The following is a 21,019-nucleotide window of genomic DNA, read 5'->3' on the forward strand; positions in this document are numbered from 1 at the left end:
AGACCCTGATGCTGGGAAAGATTGAGGGCAGGAGGAGAAGGGGGCAACAGAGGATAAGATGGTTGGATGGCATCACTGACTCAATGGACATGGATTTGGGTGGACTCTGGGAGTTGGTGATGGACAGGGAGGCCTGGCGTGTTGCAGTTCATGGGGTCACAAAGAGTCAGACACAACTGAGCGACTGAACTGAACTCAACTGAACTGACTAGATGGACCTTTGTTGGCAAAGTAATGTCTCTGCTTTTTAATATGCTGTCTAGATTGGTCATAACTTTTTTTCCAAGGAGATTATCTTTATTATCTCCACCATAGTTTAAGCAACAGGAGGGGAACACAGCCCCGCCCATCAACAGAAAATTGGATTATAGATTTACTGAACATGGCCCCACCCATCAGAACAAGACCCAATTGCCCCCTCAGTCAGGCTCTCCCATCAGGAAGCTTCCATAAACCTCTTATCCTTATCCATCAGAGGGAAGACAGAATGAAAACCATAATGACAGTAACTGACCAAACTGATCACATGGACCACAGCTTTGTCTAGCTCAATGAAGCTCTGAGACATGCCATGTAGGGCCATCCAAGATGGACGGGTCATGGCAGAGAGTTCTGACAAAACATGGTCCACTGGAGAAGGGAATGGCAAACCGCTTCAGTATTCTTGCCTTGAGAACCCCATGAACAGTATGAAAAAGGCAAAGTGGGTTGGGAGGAGGAATTGGGAGGAAGGTTTCTTGAACTTTGTGAGTGTGGAGACTGGATGAAGGGATGATAGTGAATGAATAAAAGATAGTGGCAACTGATTCTGCCCCCTTTCACAGTATAGCAAAAATATTGAAGGCTAATGATGCCTGAGTTTTTCCGATTCTCCTTAATAATATGGTTTGGGAAGACTAAGGCAATTTGACTTTTGCTCAATTTATGGCTCTTATTTTGTTACTGTTTACTTGTATTGGAAAGACCCTATAGATTGATTACCAGGGATATTCTAACCTTAGTTTTTTTGAGAGTGCTTAACGGACATGACTTAGCAACTAAACAATAACAGCAACAACAACAACAACAAATGATAAATAGCTATTCACTACTTATTACTGAAAGAAGTTAAGGAATATAGCAATTTAAGAAAATATGGATTAAGAAATGTAGTGAACAATCCAGACTTAGATAATGAATTTATGGTTGCCAGGGGCAGGAAGGATAGCAGGGAAGGGATAGTTAGAAAGTTTGGGATGGACATGCACATACTACTATATTTAAAATGGATAACCAGTACAGCACATGGAACTCTGTTCCATGTTATGTGGCAGCCTGCATGAGAGGGGTGTTTAGGGGAGATTGGATACATGTATATGTATACTTGAGTCCCTTCACTGTTCACCTGAAATGATCACAACATTATTAATCAGCTATACCCAAACACAAAATAAAAAGTTTCTTAAAAAAGAGAAATATCGTGAACAGTCTTAGACAATTGTCTCATAGAATCAGTATCTATAGTGGAAAATATTTCATCAAAAGTACCTAGAAAACTCAACCAAAATCCCTTAAGACTATAAAAAATTCAGGTGCCTATGAAGTGCCACATATAAGTGAGTCTCCAGGGGGCAGACTAGTTTTTTATAACTGTGTATGAGCTGTAGGTATTTTGGTGAATTTTGAAACAGACCTGACTCAGGAGCAAGTCCTGATTTGAGCTTTAGGGTTTTCTTCTAAGAGCTTGAACACTTATGATAAGACATGGCATGAAAAAATAGGAGGAAACAAGGTAGTTCATGGGATTGACTGGCTTCATTAAAAACAGGTAACAAAGCTTGGATAAATATTCTTTGAGAACTTTTCTGAGCTACCTACTTCTGTAAAACATAGGAGACAAAAAGAAATTCATAGGAAGGAATAATGCACCAACTTTAGATAATTTTTCAGGCTCTGCATACCTCATCTGTCAAATCCAAGTAGAGCCAGCTTTACTGTTGTGGACTTGGGATATCAGCTCAGTTACAACATGTGTTCAACTGAGGCTTTGAAAATTAAGCATTAAATATTCCAAACAATCATAGGACTACAGATGTCTTTTACTGAAGTACTTTGGAGAAGGACAGGCTGGGAATTTCTCATCCTGCCAAGCTTCCTTTTGCTAAACCAAGAGCATATGCAAATGGAAGAAGAAAGGTGAAATAACTCAAGGATGAACTGAAGATACATCTAAAGGAACACAGCTCTGTCAACAAAAGAATGGAGGGGTGGGAGTCAAATGGAGACCCAGTTGTGAGCTGCTGTGGCTAGATTGGTTAGTAAATACACTGACCCAAAGTCAAAGAAACTGATGGGAAGGTAGAAAAGCCACCAAAGAATGATTGAGCATCATCTCAGTCTAGTGGGAAGTGGGATCATTTTCTGAGAGAGAAAGAGGAGAATTTATGTATTCATTCATTCTTCCACTCATTTGTTCTCAGCAAACATTCAGGAAACCAGGTATCATGCTAGCTACAGAGGCTATCAAGATGAAAACAGCAAGGCTATCAAGATGAAGACTTCTCTCAAATTGCTCATAGTGTATTGGAGTCAGACACACAAAAACGGACAGAGAAGAGAAAGGAGAAGAGCCTACACAACCCTAAGTTCACACACATGCACACTTGCACATATGCACACGTGCACAATGGTCAGAGTTCCCAGAAGACATTGGATGGATGCCATAATGGAGGGTACAGGATGAACCAAGCATGAAGAAGGTCTCCTGGGGAATCTGGAGCAGCTCCACAGAGGAGGTGCTGTTTGCGTTGAGACTTGAAAGGAGTCATCAAGTAGAGAAAAGGGGGGAAGGATGAAAGACAGAAGGAGCACCATGAGCAAAGGCCTGGAGGGAGACCCATGGAGTGGGAGATACTGGAGGAATACTAGTGTCTGTGTAGAACATTGGGAAGGCAGGGTATTGGGAACCACAAGAGCTGAGCCTGGAAAGAAAGCCAGGCCTGGTTGGGAAGGCCATCCTTTGCCTCACTAAGGCATTGAGCTCTAGTCCTCCAGGTCTCTGGGGTTCCTCCAAGTCCTACAGCCCCAAGGTCTCGGGGAACACCTGGGAGATGAGGTACAGACAGGAGACACATTTCCCTGCCCTCCTCCTTCCATTGCCACCACTTCAGCAAAGTAGTTCTACTTTTCTAAATGTGAATATGAATATAAGATTTTAAAGGTAAATTTAAATGTAGTACTTTAAATTAAAAAATTTTAATATAGTATGTCATAAATGACTTTGTTTTTTAGAACAGGAGTAGGTTCACAGCAAAACTGAGCAGAAAGTACAGAAATTTCCCCTTACATCATATACACACAGCTTCCCCCACTATCAACATCCCACATCAAAGTAGTACATTCATTACAGTAAGACTGTAATGAATGTATTATTATTACATACCAAATGTATTATTCATACAGCATGAATGTATTATTACATTGACATACCGTTATCTCCCAAAGACTATACTTATATGTATAACTTTGGTGTTTTACCTTCTGTAGGTTTGGACAAATGTCATAATAGATATTTGCCATCATAGTATTATACGGAGTAGTTTACTGCCCTTAAAATCCTCTGTGCTCTGCCTGTTTCTTTCTGACCTCTAACCCCTGGCATCCACTGACCCTTTTACTGTTTCCATAGCTTTGCATTTTCTAGAGTTCCATGTAGTATGCACATCCTATAGTATGCAGTCTTTTCAATATTGGCTTCTTTTACTTAGTAATATGCATTTAAGTTTCTTCCATGTCTTTTTATGGTTTGATAGCTCATTTCGTTTTAGTGCTTCATATTACATTTTGAAGGAAAAACAGCATCCTTCTTCCAAAAAAAAAAAAAGTGTGTTAAAGCCCTGCTCCAGCTTGTGAAAAACCATTGAAAAACTTGAATCAGGAGTAGGACATGATAAGATGTATTTGAATTGTTTTCTGGAAACGATGTGAAGGCTAGATTAGAGGGGGAAAGAGTTGAGCCTGGGGTCAGATGAAGAGGCAATGGTAATAAAGATGGACAGGAAGAAGGTGATTTTTTTTAGGAGGGAGAATAAACAGGACTTAGTGACCTTGGGGTTCAGAGTGAGAGGTCTCCATGAACAGAGTTCCGGATTGGGCATGTGGGTGGACAGGCTGAAATCTCAGAAGGAGGAAATGTAGGAGGGAGTAGTAAGAAAAAGGAACAGAAGCAGGAGCACTGTTGGCTAGAGGCGACCCAAGAGCCTGGCAGCATCAGCTTCAGATATCCAGAGGGCATGGGGAATGCTGGAGAGAGCTCCAACCGGCAGTAAAGACCCAGGAGCTTCTAACAGGGGTGAACCCATGGTTGTCACTGAAGTCACCTGCAAATACAGAGGGCTGAGGTATTTAGACAGGTTTAGGACACCTGCCTTTTGGAGTCTCTCAGGCTATATGCTCCCTGAGAGCAGAGATCACCTCCGTTTTTTTTTTTTATTCTACAACCCTATTAGCAGATCATGGTATCTGGCAAGTAGTAGGTGCTCAAAAATAGTCATTGAATAGAAGACTGGGTAAGTGGGTCAATTGCTAAGGAATGACAAAATGCACAGTGGGTAATAGTGAAGATCCAGAGAAAGTCAGAAATGATGAATTGCTGGGGTCCAGACAGCCCAGTTCTTTGGCTTTCTCCAGCAGTGCATCAACACAGAAACAAAGAAGGCCAAGTGGAGCTGGGAGGTGAGGAGAGGGCATAGAGAGAAACCCAACATATATCAGGGACCAGGGGATCTACTGTATACATAGTGACACGAGTCCAGACTGAACTGGGACTCAGACCTCTCACTCCAGCAGATAGAAAGGGCATCTGCCCACACACATTAGGAGCAGGAAGTCCTTCTGATTCATGCCACAGAAGGTAATACCCCACAGTGGGCAGCTGTTCCTACAGGTGCTGGAAAGGGGCAGACTTCATCCTGTGCCACTCACTCTGAGATATACATGCCTCTATCCACTTAAGAGGCTGGCAAGGGAAAAGGAGTGTGATGGTTAATTTTATTTGTCAACTTGACTAGGCCACAGGGTACCTGGATTGGTCAAACATTATTCCGGGTGTGTCATGAGGATGATTTTGGACGTGATGAATATTTGAATTTGTAGACTACATAAAGCAGATTGCCACCCTAATGTAGATGGGTGGCCCTCCTTCAGTTAGCTGAAGGTTTAAATACAACAAAAAGGCTGAGCCCCCTTGAACAAGAGGGGACTCCTCCAGCCTGACCGCTTCAAGCTGGAACATCAGATTTTTCTGGCCTTTGAACTCAAAATGAAGCATTGTCTTTTCTTGGGTCCTGCGGCTTTAGGACTAGAATTTACACCATCAACTCTTTTGATTCTCAGGCTTTCAGACTTGGACTGAACTTACACATGGGTTACCATGGGTCTTGAGCTGTAGATGACAGATCTTGGGACTTCCCAGCCTTCACAACTGGGACCCAATTCCTTATAAGAAATCAATCTCTCTCTATGTGTATATGTGTGTGTGTGTGTGTGTGTGTATGTATAATTTCTATATATAAAAATATTTTTTCTATATTTTATTATGTATTATGTGTGCTAGTCACTTAGTCATGTCCTGCTCGTTGTGACCCCCTGGACTATAGTTCGCCAGGATCCTCTGTCCATAGAATTCACCACGTAAGAATGCTGGAGTGGGTAGCCATTCCCTTCTCCAGGGGATCTTCCCAACCCAGGGATCAACCTGGGTGTCCTGCATTGCAGGCAGATTCTTTACCATCTGAGCCACCAGGGAAACCCATTATATATTATAATTATATATAAAATATATAAATATTACATATAAAAAGACATATAGCAAGAAATTTTATAAGAAATTATAAGATTCTGTTTCTCTGGAGAACCCTAACTAATAAAAGCATGTTGCTAGTTTTATAAAACTATCACACAGGTGCTTGTGGCAAGGCAAATAGTCAGGTATTTCTAGGAAGTGATCAAGGTTATGGGATGATGGGAGGAGCACAGTTGAGGGGGTATGTGATCACTTGCTCAGTTTTCAGCTGAGCACTTCATGCAGGATACCATCATCCCCTAAGGAGTCCTCCTGGGCTGTTCACTGGTCAGGAGGCATTTTATGCATTCCTGCCAGATTGGGCTGGGCCTGGATCTAAACAGTGAAGAAAAGAAGGAACACCTATGCCTTCAGGGCCCTGATTTCTACAAACCTCAAGGCAGTTAATTCCCAGGCAGAGCAAACTGACTCCATGATCATCCTGTTCTGTGTTTATTCAGACAGCCCTTTCACACTTCATCCTTGAAGGGATAGAGTCATAAAGTAAAACATTTGACATCTTGGAGACACTGAGTCTCTCTGGAGGTGTGTCTTCTCAACTCTGGCTGCACAGTAGAATTACCTGTGGTGCTTTTTACAATGCAGAGAACCAGTCTCCACCCAGACCTTTTGAATAAGAGTCTCCCAAGACACAGGTGTTTTTAAAAAACTGTTCGACAATTCTGAGGCAGTTGTAGGATTGGAACTCGTTGTCCTCACCAGATGGAAGGCGATAGTGACATACATGGACTGATATCTGGTGAACCAGGCGGTGGCTACGCTTTCTATCTGCCTAGCTGGCTGCTGTACTCAGGTCTAGGCCTCGGAGCTGGCCAGGGCCTCTCCACCTGAACTGCGGTCGCCAAGAGGAAAACCTGCCTAGCCCGGGGCTGGCCTTGGGGTTCCCTGGAGCCTATGTCCTGGGAAGGCTCCTGGAGTAGGCAGGTCGAGCTCACCTCCCCTTCCACTCAGCACCTGACACCTGGGCCCATCTGCTTTGTGCCCTGCCCTAACTAAGGGAATCTTCCAGAGCCAAAGCTGTGAATATTAAGCCCAAGCCATGTGGGCTTCTTCTTAATGTGTCACTATGTGCAGAATATGCTCCTGGCTCATCTCCCTCTGTCTTAGGGACACTCTCAGTGCACTAAGTATTTTGACACTGGGAAAACATGACATGAAGTGTTTAACATGGGTGATATAATTTTTGTGACACCCTTCGTGATTTTTCATTCTTGCTGTTATGGCCGATATAAACTAGCCACTTCTCATATTATTATAATAACATAACAGCAACAACATTAAGTATTTATAAAGTGCCTCCAAGAAACGAGAAGCAAATTTAAAGGGCAATTTCTTCTGTCAGAGAGTTTACCAATTTTTCTGCATAACACAGAGTGAACTATCTTAAGACCATGATACCCACAGAATTTAAATGGTGCATGAATATTAAACATATAACAAGTGAATTTTAGGCTTGTCACTTCTCCTGGAATGTCTACCTTGAATAAATGCCATGGTGCATACACATTAAAAATGAAGAGGCATTTATATTTTTTAAAAAGTGTTTTAGAATATTTCTTTTGGGTTTTCTACTTTGATAGATAAAATCCTTCTTCAGAATTGTTGACAAGTTTGTTGCCCTCTGAATTAGCAGTGGCTGCCATTCATGTGCTATTGCTTCCCTCATAGATGGTGTCAGGAGCTGAGACACAGCTGGGTTGACAGATGGGCAGCCTGATGTTCCACACACTGTCAGCGTTAGGTTCAGGGAGGAACTGGAGAAGAGAAAAGAGAAGAGCCTACACAACCCTAAGTTCACACACATGCACACATGTACGCACACACACACACACCCTCATCTCCCTCAGTGCAGTCGTAAAAGGATGAGTAGCCCTCATTTGTTAACCTATGATCCAAAAATGAAACAAGTAATTGCAAAGCCATCAGATACTAGGGGGGGCTAAGTTTTCTCCAGACTCAGATATGGGCACTTTGTTGAAACTGATGACAATTTGTAAACATGGCCTCACAGCGTGAGAGGGAGAATTCGTTTTTGCAGTCATCACCCACTTTACAGATGAGAAAGATAGAGTCAGGAAGAGGGGAAATGTCTTGTTCAAGGTCAGTGATAGAGATGACAGAGCCCCCATTTCCTGCCCCTGGGCCCTCCACCAGCCGCCACTTCACCTGCCTCCAGTCTCCGCATGCTCATAGTCACTGCCGTCTCCACATCTCTCTTCCTTGAAAAGAGAGCAACTGGGCCAGGCATGTAAGGCCCCTGCCAGCTCTAACAGCCTTGATATGAGCAACAATCAAGTTCACTGTGACTCCAGGGTGGCAGCTGGGGGAAAGTGCCTTTACTCTACTTTAGAACTAGAAAATTTCAGAGCCTTAACAACTCCTCACGTCACTCTCCAGAGCAGGGCAGACAGAGATCCGTCAAAGCTCCACAGACAGAATGGAGGTTAGAATCCATGGTCCATGACCAGGTGATCAAAAAACTTCAAAGTGAGAAGGCAGCTGAGTGCAAACATTTTGTTTTTGTGTGGATGCCCTGAATGACTTTCCCTCCCATACATGCAGCCCTAGAGGCCTCATGAAGTCCTGCTGTAGCTCCTGTCTTCAAGAAACGTAGTTGTGTACATGCCCATCTGTTCATAGTATTCACCTAGAGTTTTCCCCGTACAATCTACATTTATAAAGAGTACATTTGTAAGATTATTTTCCTATACTTTTTAAAAATTTTAATTGGAGGATAATTACTTTACACTATTGTGGTGGTTTTTGCTGTACATCAACATGAATCAGCCAGAGGCATACATGTGTCCCCTCCTCCCTGATGAACAGATAAGGAAGTTGTGGTACATATACACAATGGAATATTGCTCAGCTATAAAGGGGAACACATTTGAGTCAGTTCTAATGAGGAGGATGAACCTAGAGCCTATTATACAAAGTGAAGTAAATCAGAAAGAGAAAGACAATTATCGTATATTAAGGCATATACATGGAACCTATACTCTTTTTTAAAAAAATTTTTTCTGGCAGTGTTGCACAGCATATGGGATCTTAATTCTCCAACCAGGGATAGAACCCACACCCCCTGTACTGGAAAGACAGAGTCTTAACCACTGGACTGCAAGGGAAGTCCCTCCTATACTCTTTGCAATGTAAGAACCCAAATGAAAGTTTCAATTTCAGTCAAACATGCAACTGAGCTACTCAAATAGTGAGGCTAAAAAATGAGGGAATCAGTTGGGGTGCTGCCCTCTCGTGCAGGTGGGGCTGTGCTTCTGGTGTGCTTGGATTCGTCGAGGCAGGACCACGGGGAGGGCAGCATTAACGCCCGAGGTGTGGGCTGCTGTGGGTCAGCACACTGAGGGGAAATGTGTGGAGGTTTGTATGTAGGCCTTAGAGGCCTCAGCTGGATGAAGTTAGGAATGAAATCTCAGTTCTTTTTAGAACTATTGCATGTAAATTAGTCAGGAGCCTTCTTGAGTAAGTGAACGGAAATCCCAGCTCAAAGCAAAGCAAAACCGTCAACTTAGCCAAAACCAGAAATTTTTAGGCTCATAGGGACAGTGGGCCCAAATGACTTGATCCAGGGATCAGATTGTGAGCTCTGCAGGCTGAAGGTTGGTTCCATTCTCAGACTGCCCTCAGAGTGACAAGATGGCTGCACACACTCCAAGTGTCGTATCCCACTGGCTCTGACTAGCTTATATATCCATCTCTGAATCAGTTACTGAAGGACTGCTGGCAATCAAGAATCACCCCTGAAGCAGGGGTAGGGTTAAAATCCACCCCCAACCATAGAATGAGATTCCTAAAGGAAATCTAAAGGGCTCTTGCTTAAAGTGCTCTGAGTTCCTCTGCTCTTGAGTTAAGAAAAGAGACCTTTGGATCCTAAAATTCCTCCCTGCACTTATTTTAGCTTATCTGAGCTTTTTCTATGTCGTTGGTAGCCAAGGTTGAAAATCAGAATACTCCCAGCCTTTCTATAGCTTGAGGTATGCTCAGAGTCTGCTGGGTCAGCTCGGCTGGGTTACCTTCTGCCACCTCAGTTTGCCTAATGGACAAAACTTTTCTCAGCAGGGTAAATACAATATATAGCTTTGCCTTTTAATACTTCCCCTATTGTGTTGAAGGATCAGTGAGACCTTATTTACAAATAAAAACTTCATCCTAATACCTGAGTGATGACAATATGCAAAGGAGGACCTCCGGGAGGGCGCAACAGAAAATACCATCAATGCTCACTTTACATCTGACAACTAATTAAAATGAGAAGAGGAAGAGGCTCCCCAGCATTCAATTACAGAAAATGCCTGAAGTAAACAGCAGTAGCTACATTAGAGCTGACAGTTTAACCATGGGGATTTCTTCAGGTTGAAGAGAAGGAAACAGGAGATGAAAGTCCTGGCTTGGGTCTACTTGCAATTTTTACTGGAAACAAGTTTTCTGGGGGACTTTGTCTTATTTCTTAGTCTCTGGCTTTGTCTTACTTCCCATTTCTCTGCCCTCTGCTCTAGCCACCCTTTTCTTTGCTCCGTTCTGAGCAAAAACTGTAGCCCAACTCAGCTGACCTGCTTCAAGTATCACTCACTCAGTGGTGATACTTGAAGTGCTGCTGGCTGAAGAGAGGAGGCAAGACTGACCCTGAGACTCATTTCTGGAAGTAATCCTCTGCCCGACTTTGTTACCGCATCTGGTCCCATCACTGCATGACAAATAGATGGGGAAACAGTGGAAACAGTGAGAGACTTTATTTTTCTGGGCTCCAAAATCACTGCAGATGGTGATTGCAGCAATGAAATTAAAAGACGTTTACTCCTTGGAAGGAAAGTTATGACCAACCTAGACAATATTAAAAAGCAGAGACATTACTTTGCCAACAAAAGTCCGTCTAGTCAAGGCTATGGTTTTTCCAGTGGTCATGTATGGATGTAAGAGTTGAACTATAAAGAAAGCTGAGCACCAAAGAACTGATGCTTTTGAACTGTGGTATTGGAGAAGACTCTTGAGAGTCCCTTGGACTGCAAAGAGATCCAACCAGTCCATCCTAAAGGAGATCAGTCCTGGGTGTTCATTGGAAGGACTGATGTTGAAGCTGAAGCTCCAATACTTTGGCCACCTGATGTGAAGAGCTGACTCATTTCAAAAGACCCTGATGCTGGGAAAGATTGAGGGCAGGAGAAGAAGGGGACGACAGAGGATGAGATGGTTGGATGGCATCACCGACTCAATGGACATGAGTTTGGGTGGACTCCAGGAGTTGGTGATGGCCAAGGAGGCCTGGCGTGCTGTGGTTCATGGGATCACAAAGAGTCGGACACGACGGAGCGACTGAACTGAACTGAACTGAACTGAACACCATTCCAGTCACCCTCCCTTCCAGCACCTTTCTGGGAGGGCTGGCTGGCTGCCCTGGTCCTGCTGGTGGATGGGCTGCCTCAGATGCCACCCATGTCTCAGCTTGAGCTCTTAGAGGCAGAAACTGCAGCTGATTCCATTATTCCTGGAAAGCATGGGATCTGTACTCCTATCCTTCATTTGTGTGTCCAAGGACTGCATGAGAGGTGCCAGACACCATGCTGGGGAAACGAGAAACCCACCAGAGCACCATCGGCTGCCCTCACACTGCAGAGAGTCGGGGAGGAGAGCGACCTGATTCCCAGGCAGGATGGGCTCCTTGGGCTGTGTTCCCAGATGACACTGTGAATTTATACTTGCTGGTAATAGCTTTTTTTAGTCTGACTTATTTCCTTCTGGATTATCAGTTCGGAATACATCTTAGATCAGAGAAAGTACTCATTTATGATGCTCATATATACTCATTTATGGAATGAATGAATGAATGAATCATAGTGTGACAAGTGCTCTTAGAGAAATATGAAGGTCTGTGTTAACTCATATGAGGGCTGCCTAAGAGGAGATCATGGAAGGCTCCCTGGAGAAAGAGATATCTGAGCTGAGTATGAGAGGATGAGTTAGGGTAGAATAGAGCCAGGTCAAAGAGAAAATAAGGAAAAAAGCAGTCTAACAATGACAGAGGTAGAAAGACAGAGAAAGAGAGATATAAGACTCTCTTTTACACTCTGTGGTAGAAGACACAGAAACGACACTTATGATAAAGTGACTTCTTCTGGGGAATGGAGAAGGTGCTGATTGGGGTAGTGGGATGTTGAAGGATGAATAGGAACCTGTCAGATGAATAAGAGAAAAAAAAGCCACAGGCATTCCTTTAAAAAAGAAAATCAGCTCATCTCTTCTCTCAGATCTAGGCTTGATGATTGATTTCCTAACCATCCACATCTAGCTAGAGGCTTCCTGTTAGTTCTCACCAGAACCTCTCTTACCAGAATGTGGTATTTTTCTGTCTTCCCCACTGACTGAGAGCTCCAGGAAAGAGAAACCATTATTATTATATATTTGCCTCTTTGACCCCACCATCTGGCCTGGCCCTGAAAAATTATGGAGCTCAAGTCCAGGAGATAGTGAAGAATAGGGAAGCCTGGCTTGCTGCAGTCCATGGGGTTGCAAAAAGTAGCACACAACTTAGCCACTGAAAAACAAGTATTTTCTACATGAATTGATAAATAAATTTCAGGAAGAGAAGCCTTGGAGTCTAAGCCAGCATGGCCTGGAAAAAGAACTACATGGGAGATAAAGTGATGAGAGATGACTTTGGGAAGATTATGAAGAATATTGGAAACCATGCCATGAAGCTTAGAATTTATTTGTTTTGTGTTGACAAGTCACTGAAATATTTCAAGATGTTGCTTGGCCAGATGCATTGTAAGAAGCCCATTCTGGTCGCTGTGGTCACACTGGAGACAGGAAATTAGAGAGGCTTGGGAATAGAGGCAAGGAGACAAGCTGCAAATGACTCAAATATTCTCACTTTTACAGAAGATTAAATGTAACAGTCAGTTAATTGCCCACTAACTGTGAGCCCAGTTCATCACACTGTGAGCTTATACACAGAGCCTGTGCAGAATACGTAGGGAGGCTGTGAAGTAAATGAGGCTTGACCAAATTAGCAAAAAACTGGTAAAGAAAATGTATAAGGAAGTGTTTTTTTAAAGTATAAAATAAAGTATCTGAAGAAAAGAACTAACATAGTTGTTGGGGTACTAAGTTTCAAAGATTGGGCAAAAAATTTTCCTAGATACCTTCTTTAAGGAAAATTAACAGAGATAAATGGAAAAATTTTAAATGGGCAAATAAAAATCAGACAAATATGAATATGAAGAAGAACAAAGAAGTGAAATGTGGGTGTAAATTAATGAAATAAAGTAGAATTCAAGCAAAGATAAGATGCAGCAATGAGAGATGGTAGTCAGTGGAGTGGGGGCCCTGAGAAGGAGCCAGGGATGGGCCTGCAAGAAACAGCCTTGGGAAGATGAAGGGAGCCTCTTCCACAGAGACAGGAAGAGGAGGAAAGGATGGGTGTTGTCTTAGTTTGTGTTCCCTTGACTTGGAAGCCAGTGTGGAGTGCACAGCCACCCGAGGGTGAGGAAGGTGGCCATTCAAATACCAGAAGCAGCCGGAAGCCCACAGGAAAATGGGCAAGACCCCAGTCCCATCTGCTGTGGATAGGTCGGCACATTTGGTAGCAGGAAGTGGAGGGGTTTACAGTTCATTTCTTTTATGTTCTCTGCGAAGCAGGAGGTAGGTTTATCTGGTGACATTAAAGGAAGAGGAGGTAGGACTGAGGTTGAGACAAATAGGGCAGGTTTGAAAACTAAATAGGCAGGGGGTAACAGTTAAGAGCCAGAGAATTGGTGGACTCAATGTATAATTACTATAGACCAAGAATTTACAATGTATGGCTACAGTTTGTGATGTTCTCCAGCACAGCTCAGCATCTTGGTTATAGGTGATGAGTAGCCGGACAGTCAGATTCATCTAGGTGTAAATTTTTGCCAGGCAGGTGAAATAAAGGAACAGTGGAGTAATGGAGCTGAGAATAGGGCAAAAGAATCTTCTAAATGATGAAACATGTTATCTAGCCATCCTAATCTCCTTGGTTAAGGAAGAACTTGAAGATAGAATAGATGGACTGGAAGAAGATAAGGAGTCTGAGGACAGAGTGTGTAGGGATGACACTACACAAAATCTACAAGAGTGAGAGCTTGTAGCATGTGAGGACTTATGCTGCTGCTGCTGCTGCTGCTGCTAAGTCGCTTCAGTCATGTCCGACTCTGTGCAACCCCATAGACGGCAGCCCACCAGGCTCCCCCGTCCCTGGGATCCTCTAGGCAAGAACACTGGGATGGGTTGCCATTTCCTTCTCCAATGCATGAAAGTGAAAAGTGAAAGTGAAGTCGCTCAGTCGTGTCCCACTCTTCGCAACCCCATGGACTGCAGCCTACCAGGCTCTTCCGTCCATGGGATTTTCCAGGCAAGAGTACTGGAGTGGGTTGCCATTGCCTTCTCTGGAGGACTTACGACCTGGCCTTTAATGCATATATTTGGAATACAAATGAGGCACACTTCTACCCAAGTTCTATTGTGCGCGAGTTCAGTTCTGTGTTTCATGGCACCTTTGTGGTCTTCTATTTCCACCTCATCAACCATATACCATTTCTTCTAATAGTCATTGCCTACATTTTCTGAGTTTTATACTTGAGAATTTACAAGATCCAGGGTGTGCTAAATGTCTGTAATTTCTATACCAGTGTGACTTTAAGAAGTCTGGGCACTTTATTCAGGCACTTTGGTGGCTTCTGTGTTGATCTTCCAATTGACCTACTGGAGACACAGGGAAAAGACAGTGGACTCTCAACTCACTCTGATAAGAGAGGGGAACAGGGACACAGAATATTGGAAATGCATTTATGTTTTTCTTTGGAATGAACTTTGTGTTTCTTTTGGATATGGGTTCCATAGTCATGAAAAATCAAGAGTTGTCTAGAGGTAATAAAATTTGTAGGAACAGTATAATGATCTCATAGCCCATCTCTGACTAGGCTTTAGTTAAGCTTTTGACTTTCCATAATGAATTAATCATTCTGTATAGCACTAGTGGGAGAAATTCTGCCCTGACCCCACCAAACCGACGTGTCTCACTGGCACCCTATTCTTTCAGGATTGGTGGCCCTTGTAATCTTGTCCCAGAAAACAAGACTGCTGATGCTCTTTTTTGTTTCCACTAAGCTATTTTTGTTGCAATCATTTACTTTCACCGGGATTTTTGTAGAAGGTTAATAGTGCTAATAAAAATGAAAGGCAAAGCACCAAAGAGCGTATCTTGAAAGAATAGTCTGTAATCATTTGTGTGGTCAGGGCTGAAGACTCTGCAAGGCATTACCATCTCCAGTTTGGAGTCAAGACCAACTTCTACCTCCTTTATTGAATTCCTTTTTACCCTCTGCAGGGTCAGTACTTCATGTCTCTTTTCCTACCACTCCGGGTTTCCCATCGAACTGGGAGCTTGCAGAGGGTTTGAGTCCATTTCAATGACCAGGTCACAACTCTGGCAGTCATTATAAAGTCACCTGGGAGCTCTTAAAATACTTGCCTTGGCCCTTCCTCAGATCAACCAGACTAGAATTTTCAGGGGGAGCATGGCATCAGCTCCCAGGTGGTCCTACTAACTGGGCCAGAGTTGAGGATAGCTAGCATGGACAAGCTCTGCTTCCTGGCTCCCCACCCAAGTTACTTGCTCATCAGATGGCTAAGTCCACCTTGGAAACTTTGAGCACCTAAGAGATTTTGATTCCCAGGCAGCAGGCAGGACGCACAACCAGAGAGCAGGGTGGATGCTGCTTTTGGTGCCCAGCAAAAAAGGAAAGGTGTTTATGTTTCATTTAGCTTTAGTCTCCTATTAAAATTCAGAATTTCACATCATTTTCAATGTTTTGGTCTTCTCATCACTCTCCACTTGTCATTTCAAATGATCCATAATATAAATAGTAAAGTTTTTGAGATTTGTTGAGATGGGTAGACTAAGAATTCATACATTCCAATGTTGACTTTGGCTTTCACTGCCACCTCTGGAAAGGTCATTTATCTTCCTATGGAACTTCTTTTGCTTCAAATAGTATCTCTTTAGAAGATAAGAAGGAAAGTAACATTTAGTGAGCACCTGTTGTATGTGCAGTACTGTTCTGGACACTTGGTATATGCTATTGAAATCATTAAGAGCATGGACTGTGAAGTTTGTCTGCCTGGGCTTATATCTCAGCTGTCACCTCCCTCCCATCCCCACTGCCAGTAAATAAACTCAAATCAGAGTGGTTGTGAGTTCCAAATGAGATCGTGTCTATAAAGTATGTAGCACAGTGCCTGGCACAATGTAAGTTATAGAAAAAGTATTCCATCATCATCTTATTTTGTTCTCACAACAACACTGGAGTAGGTATCAGTATCTATTTTAGAGATGAGTCAAGTCTCAAGGGTGAATCTATTTAGCCACAGACATACTCAACCTCAGGTGTATCTGAAATAAAATGAAAATGCCTACCTTCATGATTTTTTTAAAAATAAGAGAATTAATTTTAGAATGCGCTGAGTAAGACATGTGAGAGAGTTGATCTGCAAAACTCAAATCTGTCTGAGGTGTTGGAGAGGCAGTGGTGAATAAGACAGAGAAACCCCCTGTCCTTGTGGAGGGCAGGCTGAGCTCTCTACCTAGCCTTCAGGAATCATGAGGGGTTGGACACACCAGACCATTTGGTACCACATTCTTCTCCTCAGTTAGGTACTCTTTTTCTTACCTAGTTAATAGAGAGTTCTAATTCTTCATGGTGGATGATCCCTAAGGTTCTTGACTAATCACAGAATGACTGAAGATGGAGAGTCTTCAGGAGGTTATCTTTGCTGCCCCAGGAGTTTCTTCTGGACACAGCCACCCTAGCTTTCTAAAACCAGGACTCCTGGTGCTGTCAGAAAGAGAAATAAATACCAGCACTGCTTTAAGATGGAAAACGCAAGTGGTCTTCTACCATCATGACTCCTGAGACCCAAGCCAATGTGTCAGCCACTCCTCAGAATATTCTATCATTGTATATACCCATATGGTAGCTGATGGATACCCAAGCCACAAACTCATGTAAGGGCCACAGATAAATTTATTCAGATTTACTTATTTCCAAGCAATGAATAAATGAAAAGAAAATCATCAGGCAGTAAAAGAGTTTATCAAACATTACTAGTAGTATGATCACTTCTCTGCTGTTCTTGAATTCATTCATTCACGAAACACTTAATAAACCCCGCTTATGCACCAGGCTTTATGTAGTTTCTAGGGATACAAAGATTATCCTAAGATGTTAGTTGTTTTAAAAATGTCTCAGGGTGGCCTGTCTTCTGTGTTTGAGAATTGGATTGTTCTCATTAAGTATTGTTGATGCAGAAATGTAATTTTTATATTCCTTGATGCTTCTGATTACCTAAATCTCTAGATAGCTTTCTGTACAGTACATTAGGAAATTTCATTCCATACCTGTAAAGTTGGGACTGTGTGGTTATAATACTGCCATTTCCTCAATGCCAAAGCCTGGATGGGAGCACCAGTGTCCAGGTGATACTGCCAGGAGCTCTTCTGGGCTTCTTCCATACCACAGTATAGTATACTCCCAGTATACTGTTACACTCTCAGTATAGTACAAAATATCCTTTCAAAGGTAAGGGACTCTATGTAGAGTTTGGATTAAATGGGATCTCCTAAAACTTAAGATATACCAACATGGTTTCATGATTTAGTATTGCTTGCGCATTTTCTTATTTAACATGATAAATTTCTACATACAATTACTGAAAAAGGAAGATCTCTGTAGCTTAGTTAGAAATAGAGTCAGTGCATAAAAATTTTCATGCATAGTTCCACGGAAAATGCTAAAATACTTGATCAGCTTGATACAGCTATACATTTTTCATTAGGAAAAGGATTAAAAAGAAAAAGCTGAAATCATTAGCAGCTGGAAACCATCAAGTATGGATAAAATAAGCTAATCTTTATATGTAAATTCATAAATCTACAGGGAAGCATGGGAACTGGGTTAATTTGAATGTAATAGGTTTGAGAACTTTTTGAAAAATCTTTAGGTTTTTGCTAAATTATCTCTTATTTATTTCCTGTTTTAATTTCTCTACATTTCAAAAACTTCTTAGTCAAAAAGTTTGTGAACACTTTGTATTATATTCCAACTTTGAGTTTTCGTTAGTGATACTTAATACTATGAACATCATGAAACTCACAACACAAGAGGGAGAATTTGAAAGGAATGTTATAAAAAAATTTTTCATTCTTTTTCACAATATATTATCCCTATCTTGTTTTCACTAAGAGAGTTTCTTTGCCTCACTATGGGATTAAAGTTTATTTCCTGATATATCCTGATAGTCCTATGAACACACATTTTTTAATGTACAGTTACACCAGAGTAACTCAAAATTATTACTGTTTGGGGGAGAATAACTCACTGAACTATCAAAGAAATATATCCCTGCACAAAGATAAAAATTTGCCATGAACTTTTTAGAGATAAAAGTAAGTGTAAAGGAGGTCACCTTGACTTTCAAACCTTGACAGCAGCATTTTTCCAGAGAGTTCTTATTCACAGTAACTTACCACGGAAAGGCATGGTATAAAGCCAAGAATAAAAATATGTATTGCTGTATTCCAGGTCCCATGCTAGGAGTTCACAGAAAAAGAAAAAATATATATGTATATATATGCTTTCAACCTTAATGATAGATCCCACTTTAGAATAAAACATTGAAACTATTTCAATTTGTTTAAAAAAACAGAAGTTACCATTTAGTCCTAGTGTCCTGTAGTGTCTAATTTTATTTCAACACTGTGTTATTTCACCAGTGTTACCATTCTGTACATTTCCTTCTTTAATTATAGTTGATTTAAGATATTATATTGGTCTCAGGTATACAGCATAGTGATTCAATATTTTTCTAGACTATACTCCATTTAAAATCATTATAAAATACTGACTATATTCCCTGCTCTATAAAATATATCCTGTAGCTTATTTATTTTATACATAATGGTTTGTACTTTTAATCCCCTACCCCTATCTTGCTCTCCTCCATTTTTCTCCCTCCCCACTGGTAACCACTAGTTCATTCTCTATATCTGTAAGTCTGTTTCTGTTTTGTTATATTCATTTGTTTATCTTATTTTTTAGGTTCCACATATAAGTGATAGCATACAGCATTTGTCTTTTTCTATCTAACTTATTTAACTCAGCATAATGCCCTCCAAGTCTATCCATGTTGCTGCAAATGGCAAAATTTCATTCTTTTTTATGGCTGAATAGTATTCCTGTGTGTGTGTGTGTGTGTGTGTGTGTGTGTGTGTGTACACACACATATGTATACTACATCTTTGTCCATTCACTTGTTGATGAACACTTACCTTGCTTCCATATCTTGGCTGTTATAAATAATGCTGCTAATAACATTAGGGTGCATATATCTTTCTGAATTATTGTTTTCATTTACTTTGGATATATACTCAGGAGTGGAATTGCTGGATTAAATGTTAGTTCTATTTTTTAGTTTTTTGAGGAACCTATGTTCTGTTTTCCACAGTGGATATACCAATTTACATTTTCACCAACCATGTACTAGGGTTCTCTTTTTTCCACATCCTTGCCAACATTTATTATTTATTTGGTGATGTCATTCTGAGGGGGCTTCTCTGGTAGCTCAGCTGATAAAGAATCTGCCTACAATGTGGGATACCTGGATTTGATTCCTGGGTTGGGAGGATCCCCTGGAGAAGGGTATGGCACCCCACTCCAATATTCTTGCCTGGAGAATCCCCATGGACAGAGGAGCCTGGCAGGTTACAGTCCATGGGGTCACAAAGAGTCAGACTCAATCAAGTGACTAAGCATAGTCATTCTGAGAAGTACGAAGTGATATCTTGTTGTGGTTTCAATTTGTATTTCCTCGATGATTAGTGATGCTGAGCATCTTTTCACATGCCTATTGGCCATCTGTATGTCTTCTTTGGGAAAATATCTATTTGGGTTTTCTGCCTATTTTTTAGTTAGGTTATTTGTTTTGTTTTTTTTTATATTGAGTTGTATAAACTGTTTATATATTTTGGATATTAACCCCTTATCTGTCATATCATTTGCAGATATTTTCTCCCATTCTCTATGCTGTCTTTTCATTTTGTTGATGGTTTCCTTTGCTGTGCAAATGTTTTTAAGTTTAATTAGGTTCCCTTGTTTATTTTTGCTTTTGTTTCCTTTGCCTGAAAAGACAGATCCAAAAAAATATATTGCTACAACTTATGTCAAAGAGTGTCCTGCCTATGTTTTCTTCTAAGAGTTTTATGGTTTCTGGTCTTACATTTAGGTCTTTAGCCCATTTTGAGTTTATTTTTGTATATGGTGTGAGAATATGTTCTAATTTTGTTCTTTTAGATGTCCAGCTGTCCAGTTTTCCCAGTACCACTCATTTCTTATACAAGTGCTTCCAAAAGAACAAAATGAACAAGGCACATTAATGATATACGCTGGTTATAAGTACCCTGGAAACTTTGTTGTAAGAAATAATTTTCAACATGTAAATATTAGTACAAAAAGATATGAGAAATTGACCAAGGAACCTTGGACAATACACTAACAAAATATAAACACGGCCTCTTTTCCATGTTCAGGAAATAGGAAGAGCTATAATTTGTTAGAATCTTTGTTTATGAATGGATTTCCCAATAAAGCAATAAGAGTTTTTTTTAAAAAAATAACTTTTGCTTCTTATTATACAAGTAATAATATTCATTTCAATAGTGTGGACAGAAGATTAAAACACCTTAGGGAGAAAAACTCATCAAAGAATTTTTGTTTTTATTTTATTTAAGAATTTCCTAACAGGCTCAATTCATTCGGGAGTCTCACACCCACATGAGAAAATATAAGGAGCTTTAGCCATGGATTTACATTATTATGTATCATTAATTCTAACATCTTAATGCGGGGAGTGGGTCATTGTTTTCTGGGGGAAAGTTTAAGGCACTGAAATTTCGTTCCTATGCTATGTGCACAGCAGCTCCTGCTTTATAGAACAAAACTGCCTCTTCTAAACTGCTTGCCCCACCATCCTTCATCCTACTCCCATCGCTACTGCCTTGTCTTTAAACTTTACTGGTCAGATTAATGGAAAAACTGAAGAAAACGGTTCCAGGCAGATTTGCTCTGAAACAAATCTTAAAATGGAGCT

At 41.2% G+C, this 21,019-nt stretch overlaps 1 protein-coding gene across 27 annotated transcripts in view; it reads left to right on the plus strand.

The window, feature by feature from the left end:
• The window catches only part of KCNAB1 (potassium voltage-gated channel subfamily A regulatory beta subunit 1), a 532,662-nt gene that overhangs the window by 399,597 nt on the left and 112,046 nt on the right, over positions 1 to 21,019 (plus strand). The gene's annotated exons all lie outside the window — the stretch shown is intronic.

Source organism: Giraffa tippelskirchi, chromosome 2 (assembly GCF_054371585.1).
Source record: "Giraffa tippelskirchi isolate mGirTip1 chromosome 2, T2T-mGirTip1v1.2.pri, whole genome shotgun sequence".
Lineage (NCBI taxonomy): Eukaryota > Metazoa > Chordata > Mammalia > Artiodactyla > Giraffidae > Giraffa > Giraffa tippelskirchi.